General features: G+C 36.9%; 1 protein-coding gene and 1 pseudogene across 1 annotated transcript in view; one reads left to right on the top strand and one right to left on the bottom strand.

The window, feature by feature from the left end:
- LOC143658530 (zinc finger protein 671-like) overlaps positions 1-9711 on the top strand; it is a 526356-nt gene that overhangs the window by 220905 nt on the left and 295740 nt on the right. The window lies entirely within an intron of this gene.
- Positions 1450-6481, bottom strand: LOC143659940 (solute carrier family 35 member F5 pseudogene; annotated as a pseudogene).

Raw genomic sequence — 9711 nt, 5'->3', positions numbered from 1 at the left:
CCATTATAGAATCTATTTATGCATTGTGTTAATTTTATATGCTAGTATATTACATATGCCATCTAGCCCTCAATGAAATGTTTAAGTGCTAGAAATTTTATTAAGCTGACTTTTTACAACTTCAGAAAACTTTTGAGAGGACTAGATAAAATTATTTGTCAAACATTTGCCTTTTACTCAAAACATCAAATAAAATATACATTCTCAAAATGGAGCACCTTTTATATTTGAAAAGTATTCATTACAAACCTTAGAATGCCCATTACAGCATGGTTGTCCGTCAGTGATTTAGCAAACATTTAGCTCACTTTATTGGAAGAGTGACTGTAGTTGCACAAGAGGGCGAGAGAAAACACTGCCAGCAGCGACTGCTGCTTGAGGTCATCTTTGTAACTATTTCTCTCCATGAGATTAATGTGTGTGATGTCTCTCACCTTTGAAAAAGGTTGAGGAGAAGATAGTAAAAGAATTAGAAATTTAAAATTATAGGGAAAAATATGTATGTGAAAAGCAATAAATATTTTGTTCATTTTGCTATCAAGATGTTCACTATCAGATATTTATTATACAGCAACAATTTATATATTTTTTATTTTTAAGCATTTTATTTTAATAATACTTTTTATCACTTCAATTTAAATCATTCCATTATGAAAATTTCTTAATTGAAGAGTGACTAGTTCTCTAAAACTCTAAATTAAGCAAAGCTTTATCAATAAAATTTACAGCAATACAGCCTTTAGAAATACATAATTCTTCATTTTACAATAATACTTCCCCTTTAAAAATTTGTCATGGTTTGTCACAGATTTAAAATACAAGGCACCTAATGCTATGAAAAGATAATACAGTATCTGTGGTGTAAGGGAACCAGATCTTTTCTCAAATATTTATTCTTTTAAAAGTCCCATCAAATTCTTATGAAGATACTTTTTGCATAAATTAAACATTTTTTTTGTGTTGTTACGTTGCAATATTCTAAAAAACTCAGAAATATAATCTGTACCAACTACAGGCAGCTCATTTTAGCATTTTACTTGTAAGAAACACTGATCTATATACGTAAATGATTTCTTAAAAACATTTCCATACTATAATCCAGCATTTAACAAACATATGAAAATAAAATCTCTGGAACAATAGGATTTTATTCCTTGGTTGGTTCAAATTGTTTCATCAGCTGAATTCCTGGAGGTGTATAAGGCAGGTCAGTCCTTTCAATGGGCTGTGAACTGGAACTCCCTATAATTCTAAGGATATGTACATAGCAAAGTACTTCATTATGAAAATGAAGAGAACAGATATCAGGAAAATATATTTTAGAGTTTCAAAGAACTGAAACTATTATTTTTTCAGACTAGGCACTGAAATATTTTTCTACAGAAAGTTGTCAAGGATTGTCTCTTGGATGCATAATGTTCCATGATCAAGCTAGGCTCCAGACAGCAGCTAACTAGCTCCATCCTCCTGAGAGACACTGTGCATGGGAATGAGGCTCTCGCACTGTTCTCTGTCTTCTGGAACTCTCTGAATTCGATGTTTTCTGCATATAAAGGCAAAAATTATTCAGATTCCAACCATCACAGGATCCCAATTATTATAATTGCATAGAAGAGTTGCAATAAAAAATGAAAAAAATACAGGGATTGCGCCTGCAAAAAATAACCAAGAAAATTGCACCTTTTGCATACACACATCGGCTATAATGGGCAGAGGAATTGTAAGGCTGAGTGCAAGTGTGCCTATCAATGATGAGGTAAGAAAGCAGCCCCACAACCACAGGAACTCGGAGAGAACTGTTCCAATAAGGCCATTAATGACAATGCACATTATTACCACTTTATTGGGAAACTCAAAATCCTCAAATCCAGTATAATGAAGTAAAAAGAAACCTGGCCAAAAGAGCAGCAAATTAAACAGACCTACAAAACCAAAGAACATTGGAATATCCAACTTATCTTCTCGGTCTACTCTTCCCTCAATCATGGCAACATAGACAGCACAGAGCATGGCTCCAGCAAGAGACCAAATGGAACCTATCGTATTTCTTCCAGCAGATTTTTCAGACCCAGACATGTTTACAAGCACAATGCCTCCAATGCTTAAAATTGCAGCTAATAGTTTAGAAAGTGTAAATCTGTCTCCACTATTACTGGGAAACACTGCAGCACAAGGATTAAGGTAAAAAGTCCAGATGTTGAAGACAAAATATTAACTATAGCAACTTGGGTGTCTGAAAGTGCTTCTTGATATGACAAATATGCTAAAAACCACACAAAGCAAACAAAAGCTTATTTTTGCTACTTTAGTTTCCCCACAGTTTTCAGCATGGATTCTTGTTCCTTCACAGTAGGGTATGACATGCGTGACAACTTAGCTTCCAAAGCATGGCTTGATGGAAGTTGTCGAAGCTCCATAATATTACTGAACCTTACACGAGACTTTTTGGGAGTTTTTTCAGTATCAATGTTTGTGCTCTCAGGTTTTTCACTTGAAAGATCATGAAATTTCACAGGAACATACAAAGGATCACTCAAAGAACTATTCATAGTTGTATCTGTTGTGCAAGCAGCAAAATAACCTTCAGCATCTGCAAAAAAAGCAGCATGCTTTCCTCAAAATCCTCTTGTACACTGTTGTCTCCATGGCTTCCAAATAATAAAACCGAAAAGGTATAGAACAAACATAGATGCTTTTGCAAAGGTGCTGAAGAATGGTTTATTGTACTGAGTGAAAACATACGAAGTAAGTTCTGAGGAAGCCACACATATCACATCAACAAGGAGGAGAATAACAATCCCAAGAGCCATGCACCGGCGCTGAGTGAAACCACTGCTTTGGGAATTCATTCGATTCATGATAAATACACAAACCATTTGCAGTCTTATTTTAAAGGCCCTTCTGAGATCTTCAAAAGTAATCACTGAAAACTTGGCAAATCTGAGCCTAAAAGGAGGTGAAGGACTCAGCACATCTTCTTCCTAAAGAGCGGTTGTTGGCAATCCTGGACTTCTCTGTCACATGGCGAGGCACCTGGTCTCTTCCTTCTTTCAGGTTTCATGGTTTCAGCTTCTTGCTCCCATAGGTTTCTCTCTCAGCAATTTATATTTTTAATCATTGCCCATTAATAAATGCAGTAAAATATTTTTGAATCAGACATTTTGGGTTTGTATGTGCATTAAAATTGTCTTTTGTACCATAAGTTACTGTTTAATTTGAATATTTTATCAGAACTGTCTCCCTGTGCCTTTATAATATGAAGTTGTTTCTACAGCTTTTAATGATCTTAATAAAGAGTACTTTAAGAATCACACTTTTCAGACTATCTGTTAACTTCAAATAACCAAATTTTACTTGAGTGGAAAGTGAGGTTGTAGATGAGATTTTGTTATAGTTTTTGGGAACTGTTTGGCCCAAGTTGTGTGTGTGTTTTTCTGTAATAGTGATTGTTTTTTAGCTTCAACTTGCTGTGTTAGGGTTTTCCAGAGAAACAGAACAGATGTGTAAGGGGATATGTAAATATTACAAGCTTTATTGTAGGAATGGGCTCACATGACCATGGAGATAGCCAGTTCTGTTACCAAAGGGCAGGCTACAAATCAGGAACTCTGATGAAGCTTTTGATGAACTCCCCAGGAGATGCTGACTGGCTGGCTGAAGTGATTTTAGAAATTTCTTTCTGGCTACGGAAGTCATCAGTTCTCCCTTTAACCCCCTTGCATGTGACTGGATGAGATTTCTCCATGCTGACTGCAGTCACATTGTTGATTGTAGAGGTGTCAGCCGACAAGTGGCTTAAACTCATGAAATATCCTTACAGCCAACAGTCAGGTTTGCTTGGCCAAACAACCAGACACCATAACCTACCCAAGTTGACACATGAAATTCCCTCTCACAGCTACTAAATAGGATTTTAAAAAATAGCTTCATTATAGAAATTTTGTGTAATTCTGTAGATACCAACTTCAAAAGTTAGCGTCATGTGACTAAGCTTGTTTTATCTTGCCTACTTGTCTCTTGCTTGTTTTGAAGCAAATCTGAGATATCTATTATTATTTCATGTGTACATATTAGGCATTTTCCTCCCAATAAAACCACAGTGTTTTGCATCTAAAAATTAAACAGTAATCTCTCAATATCACCAATACAAGAAAGGTCTTAAATTCCACTGGGTTTTTCTAAAATGTGTGGAGTCCTACAGTGGTGATTCCATCCTAAGTATCCAGCACTTACAAATGGCTTGCCAAAAAAAAGAACTTGAATCTGGTCAAATTCTATAGGATAAATGACAGTTTTGTTTAACAAGTAGGAATGGAAAGTAGGGGGGGGGCCTTTACAATAAAAGAGTAAAAAAGTCTTAAGTGATACATCAACCTAATGCAATGTGTTGCTTTTGTTTGGATTCTGATTTGAATAAAGCAACTTAAGAAAAAAGTTGAGATGGAAAGTTGAATACCAACTGAACAAGTGAATGAATATCTTGAGGTAATCTCATCTACTTTAATTTTGTAATTTCTTTAATATGTAGAAGAACCATAAAAGTATAATTCCATACTAAGTAAATTATGGTTTACTTTTACTTTTTAACTGTAAATCTAAATCATAAATAAGAACATTTTAGCATTCCTACTTTAGGGTAGCTTTTTCTTTTAAGAGGTTATTTGCCCATGTTCACAAAAATGGGTTGTAGCAGACTGAAGCTCAATGTTGATTCTCTGATTTTACTTCTGCATTCTTTCTAACATACCAGATGCAACTTTTAGGAACCAGAAGTGTGTACATGAAGGCAACAGAATATAAATATGATTGTAAAATTCATGTAAATTTCATCAACTATTGGAAATTAGGAAAAGGGAAGTTTGCAAAAGCTCAGGGATGTTTATTTTATATTTTGGCTTATAATCTAACACTTATTTTAATAAATAACAGTATTATTTTATTAACTAAATAAGTGTTAGATTTGGCCACTGGGAGCTCTTCAAATTGGCTTCTATGTGCCTTAGCTTGTCCCCATCATTTTGTTTCTAGAACATTCCCTTCCTGGTACTCCAGGATGCTCCAGTCTCATCTTAGGTAGTTCCTGCCCAGCCATAGAATCAGTCACTCTGCCAAGGAATCCTCTAGGTGGAGAAGGGCACAGAAAGCACAGGTTGGGCCCTGGCTGTGCACATGGGATCTGTGGCACCTTTGCTTCTAGGCCCTTGCAGTGGACAGAGTTGGGAAATAATATGAGCGTGTGCTAATATAAGTTTACACACAGCTGTAATTATATCTCCATCCATCCTTATCTGTATTAAACTAAATGTGAATTCATACTGATGTCTCCAAATCTATCCACTGCAACAGTTATAGCCTTCCTTTCTTGTTTCCTGTAACCTCCTTGTTCTAGTTTGCTAGCTGCCAGAATGCAACACACCAGAGATGATTGGCTTTTAATAAAAGGGAATTTATTTTGTTAGTTCTTCAGAGGAAAGGCAGCTAATTTTCCACTGAGGTTTTTTCTTATGTGGAAGGCACAGGGTGATCTCTGCTGGCCTTCCCTCCAGGCCTCTGGGTTCCAACAACTTTCCCTGGGGTGATTCCTTTCTGCATCTCCAAAGGCCTGGGCTGAGCTGCAAGTGCTGAGATGAGGTATGCTGAGCTGCTTAGGCTGTGCTACATTGTGGTCTCTCATTTAAGCATCAGCCAATTAAGTCAAATGTCCTTCATTGCAGCAGCCACACCTCCTAGCTGACTGCAGATGTAAATCAGCAACAAATGAGGTTCATGTACCATTGGCTCATGTCCGTAGCAACAAAACTAGGTACACTCACCTAGCCAAGTTGACAACTGAATCTAAGTACCACACTCCTCCTGCGACTGGGAAAAACCTGGCTCCCACCGTCACCATCAGTTCCTCCTCTTGGAGTCTCAGTATACATGAACAGCAACTTCAGAACTGGTAGCCAATATTCTCATGGGAAATGACTTCATAAACCTGAATACAGTGTTTATGTCTTTAATCTTACAATTTCCATTAAAACTTTATTTTCCAAAGTTACTTAGGACCTTTATTTTTAACGCTGGGTTTATTTACTTGAAGCTGGCATTCCAGGTATACGTGAAGAAAAATGCTTTTGAGACATCATGGTAGATTGCTTGAAAAGTTGGCCATGTTAATTCCTCCCTTCTTGTACACAAATCCCTTTTCAGTGCAAATTTCCCCTCCTCTCATCAAGAAGCAGATGCAGTTTCCCTTACACCTTGAATCTGGGGTTGGTCTTGTTGGTTGCTTTGGCCATTAGAAGGTGGCAGAGGTGGTGTGACTTATAGACCTGGGCACCAAAAAGACTCGCAGTCTCTGCTGTTACCCTCTCAGCCCATCACTGTCACCCTGTGAATCTCAGCCCAGCTGACAGGCATACCCACTGCCAGCTATGACAGTGAGGGCTTCTGAGGCTATTCTGTCTCAGTTGAGCCACTATGATACCTTCAACCCCATGCATGATCCCAGACAAGAATGACAGAAGAGCTGCCCAGCTGAACCAGGATAAATTCTTGGCCCACTGAAACATGAGCAAGTAAAGTGGGGGTGGAGTTATGCTTGTTTTTTTAAGCCATTGGGTTTTGGGATATTTAATTTATGCAGCAGTAGGTAAATGATACAGACACTGACCAGGTTTTTTTTTTAATATTTAAGGACGTTCCATCCCTTACCCTACCGAAATGTTTATAATGTCCCCAATACGGTGTATCAGATCAGCCAATCTAATTCTGAACCTGGACCTTTACAACATCAAAGGGTAGCTAAGGTTCCATCTGTATAAATTGATAACTAGTTAAAGCTTCCAACTCAGCATTTCCTCAGCCACCATGACCTTCCTGCTGCTCTTTATGAACTTAGTTCTAATTTCTTGATTCAGCTCAAAATGGAAGCTACCCACTCTTCCTGATTCCTGCCTTTTTTGACTTTTGGTTTTGGATAGATTATTTCTTTTACTTCAGTTTGTGGATAGATTATGTATTTTTTGCATCTTTGATGTGATGCTTTTAATATTTTTCTCTAGTATCAACATGGTGTCCAAGATAATGCTGACATAGAGCTTCTTAGGGAGACATTGTCTCCTCTCCAGTTTCGGGGACCACCTGATGGTATCAGACCATGTTTCCTGACTGAGGGACTGCCATCCTCTGCGAAGAACCATAAAATGTAGGCAATGTCTGGACTATGGGCACCACCACCTAAGATATGAAAAGATGGTCATAGAAAGAAGCAGTTGTGCTGCTCTTTAGTAGAGATGATGGATGTTTCAGGAGATTACAGCAGAGACCTTTAAAAACTCCAATTCATTTCCACTTTTTTAGAATTTAGGGACAAAGGGATGACAGATGTTGAGTATAGTAGTCTCTGCAATTATGGTAAACAGTGGAAAACTGTGCAAAAACATCCTGTAGGATGCCCATTATATACGGCAGGTAAATATACACCCATTCTGACTGGTACGGTGGCCGTTCTTCCTATAATCCCCAAGGGCACTCCTACAGGAGGCTTCTCCTGGGAGCTGCACTACTTTGAAAAACCCAGTTTGAAGATCATCCATCCATGACCCCATTGGGGGAGAAAAAGACAATAGGATACTATGGGCAATGTTATGCCAACAAATTAGACAATGTAGAAGAAATGGACAATTTCTTAAAAACACATGAAAAACTTACACAGACTTGAGAAAAAATAGAAGACCTCAACAAACCAATCACAAGTAAATAGACTGAATCAGTCATCAAAAACCTCCAACAAAGAAAAGCCCAGGACCAGATGGCTTCACAGGTGAGTTCTACCAATCATCCCCAAAAGAAGTAATATTAATCCTGTTAAAACTCTTCTAAGAAATTGAAGAGGAGGGAACACTACCTAACATATTCTATGAAGCCAAAATCACCCTAATACCAAAGATTAAAGAAAAGATAAAGATAAAGATTACAAGAAAAGGAAATTACAGAAGAATCTCTCTAATGAATATAGGTACTAAAATCATCAACAAAATACTTTCAAATTGAATCCAATAGCACATTAAGTGAATTATATACCATGACCAGGTGGGTTTTATTTCAGGTATGCAAGGGTGGTTCAACACAAGAAAATCAATGTAATGCACCACATTAACAAGTCAAAAGGGGAAAACTGCATGAGCATCTTGATTGATGCAGAAAAGGTATTTTACAAAGTTATCTTTTCTTGATAAAAACACTTCAAAAGGTACAAATTGAAGGAAACTTTCTCAACATGATAAAGGGCATATATGAAAAACCCTCAGCTAACAGTATCCTCAGTGGGGAAAGGCTGAAAGCTTTTCCCTTAAGATCAGGGACAGGACAAGGATGGTTACTGACATCACTTTTATTCAGTGTTGTGCTAGAAGTTCTAACTAGAGCAGTTAGGCAAGAAAAAGAAATACACAGCATCTAAATTGAAAAGGAAGAAGTAAAACTCACACTGTGGATGACATGATCCTATATTTAGAAAGTCCCCAAAAATCTACAACAAAGCTACTAGAGCTAGTAAATGAGTTCAACAAAGTGGCAGGATACAAGATGAACACACAAAAATCTATAGTGTTCCTCTTCATGTGTAATGAGCAATCTGAAGAGGAAACCAATTTTTAAAAATTCCATTTATAATAGCAACTAAAAGAATCAAATATCTAGGAATAAATGTAAAAGACCTATATTCAGAAAACTACAATACATTGCTAAAAGAAATCAAATAAGACCTAAGTAAATGGAAGGACATTCCATGTTCACGGATTGTAAGGCTAAGTTTGTTAAAATGTCAATTCTATCCAAAATGATATACAGAGTCAATAAAATACCAATTAAAGTTCCAATAACCTAATTTGGAAAAGCTAATTATCAAATTTATTTGGAAAGGTAGGGATTTCAGATAGCCTAAAAACTTGAAAAAAGTAGAATGAAGTGGGAGGACTCAACATTTCTAACTTTAAAGCCTATTTCAAAGCTACAGTGGTTCAAACAGCACAGTACTGGCTTAAAGTTGACATACTGATCAGTGAAACTGAATAGAGAGTTCAGAAATAGACCATCAGATCTATGGACAATTGATTTTTTTTGGCATGGGCAGATTCCGGGAATTAAACCCAGGTCTATGGCATGGCAGGCACGAATTCTGCCACTGAGTCACCATTACATCACTGCCAACTGATTTTTGACAAGGCTCCCAAGTCCACTCAAATGGGACAGAAAATTCTCTGCAATAATTGGTGCTGGGAGAACTGGTTATCCATATCCAAAAGAATGAAAGAGGACCCCTATCTCACACCCTATATAAAAATTAACCAAAATGGATCAAAGACCTAAATATAAGAAACAGTACCATAAAACTCCTAGAAGAAAATGTAGGGAGACATCTTCAAGATCTAGTGATAGCCAGTGGTTTCTTAGAGCCTACATTCAAAGCAGAAGCAATGAAATAAAAAACAAATAGATGGGACTTCCTCAAAACTGAATACTTTTGCACTTCAAAGGACTTTTTCAAAAGGGTGAAAGGCAGCCAACTCGATGGGGAAACCAGATATCTGATAAGGGTTTGATATCCAGAATATATAAAGAAATCCTACAACTCAATGATTGAAAACAAATAATCCAATTTAAAAAAGAAAAAGACATGAATAGACATTTTTCCAAAGAGGAAATACAAATGACTAAAAGATGCAT

This window comes from Tamandua tetradactyla, chromosome 16 (assembly GCF_023851605.1).
Source record: "Tamandua tetradactyla isolate mTamTet1 chromosome 16, mTamTet1.pri, whole genome shotgun sequence".
Lineage (NCBI taxonomy): Eukaryota > Metazoa > Chordata > Mammalia > Pilosa > Myrmecophagidae > Tamandua > Tamandua tetradactyla.
The sequence above is the reverse complement of the archived record's forward strand: the minus strand, read 5'-3'. Positions and strand labels throughout refer to the sequence as shown.